At 35.2% G+C, this 1710-nt stretch overlaps 1 pseudogene; it reads left to right on the plus strand.

The window, feature by feature from the left end:
• Positions 1 to 1278, plus strand: part of LOC105853839 — a 19254-nt pseudogene extending 17976 nt beyond the window's left edge.
• The last annotated feature ends 432 nt before the right edge of the window (positions 1279 to 1710 follow it).

Here is a 1710-nt window from a genome sequence, read left to right on the forward strand (position 1 = left end):
AGCTTCTTAGTGCAGTGCTTTAACCCGCTGCACCACTGGGGAGGGCCCAGTTTTGTCCATTTTTGATTGGATTATTTTGTTGTTGTTGAATTGTAGTAGTTTTATGTATATCTTACATATTATTAAGTTATGAATATCTGATGTACATGTTTTTTCTCCTACTCATTTGTGTGTCTTTTCATTTTAAAAACAAGCTTATTTTGCTGTGCAGAGGCTTTTAATTTAGGTGTAGTCCCATTTGTTAATTTTTTTTAAATTTACCTTGTTATTGAATTTGATTTCTATTTCTTTTACCTCTAGGATAATTGTTATGATTTTTGTACTTCTAGTGGCTTCTGGTTTTGCTTTTTTTTTTTTCCCTACTAGCTTAAGTTGTGAAGTTTGGTTATTTATATGAGTTCTTTCTTGGACTTGATATAGGCCTGTATTGTTAGATGCCTTCCTCTTAGTATTGCTTTTGCTGCATCCTGTGTGTTCAGGTAGACCATACACTCATTTTCATTTGTTTCTAGGTATTTTCTATTTTCATTTCCTTATTAATCCAATAGGCATGCTTTTAGTCACCACATATTTGATCTTTTGCTTTTTATGTAGTTGAATCCTAGTTTGATACCACTGTGATCAGAAAGCGTACTTGAGGCCGTAACTGTGGTCTGGTATGGCTTAAGTGGGTCCTGCCATGCCAGCTGCCCTGTGGTGGTGATGACAATGGAATAGGACAATGGAAAAGTCTGGGGAGCTGCATTCAGAGAGTCAGCACCACAGATGAATAATGAAAGAGGTTTTGAGAATGTATTTTTGGGATTCATAGAATAAAATTCCAAGGAGTGTCACCACTTTATTCATGGTGAAACAATGGAAGAATATAGCACAGATGAAGATGAAGTAGACATCCTGGAGAGGAAAGATGATTTACACATTGTTGAGGCTCAAAACTTACCTGGGCCCTGAGCCTTTATGGTTTTATGTACTTCATGCTGCCACATCAACCTTCTCAATATATGACTTTATTGGGGAGAGAATAGTATCTGTCTTGGACACCCCAAAACTCCAATATGTCATTGATGAGTGTTACCAGATGAAGAAAGAAGAAAACAGATGTTCCAAGAAACAGAAAGACCATACCAACAGAATAAACTGCAAGCTGATTCCACTGTTTAGAGAGATCAGTCAGAACCTCTGACATCATGTTCATTTGTGAATCTCAATTTTGAAATGGAGGGAGTCTGTTAAATAATTATGGAAAGCAACCAAAATCCAGTCTCTGACCCACGATAGAATGAAATGACTACCAAATTTAAAACTCTAATTTTCTCATTCTATTTATTTCCATTTTCAATTATTTGTGTATTTTCTTACCTTTGGTTTAAATAAGGGGGTTCATTTTAATGTTTGTTGTAGAGAATATCTAGTACTTGCAGACTCCTTCCACGATTGTTTATCTGGGACGGCTTTTATTTATCTCCCCTCTTTCAAAGAGAGTTACAGGATATAGTATTCTGGCCAGTACTTTTAATCTTTAAGTATGTTAAATGTATCATCCATTCTCTTATTTTTTGCTGAACTTCTGCAGAAAATCCTGCTTTTTTCTTTAGCCACTTTCAATTTTTTTTTTGTCTTGGACTCTCGCTAGTTTTGACAGTGAAATAATTTAGATTAAGGCTTTTGAAATCTTTTTAGACTTCTAAGACTTTCTGTTTCTATGGGGAT

This window comes from Condylura cristata, unplaced genomic scaffold, assembly GCF_000260355.1.
Source record: "Condylura cristata isolate star-nosed mole 26May11 unplaced genomic scaffold, ConCri1.0 scaffold00019, whole genome shotgun sequence".
In the NCBI taxonomy this organism is placed as follows: domain Eukaryota; kingdom Metazoa; phylum Chordata; class Mammalia; order Eulipotyphla; family Talpidae; genus Condylura; species Condylura cristata.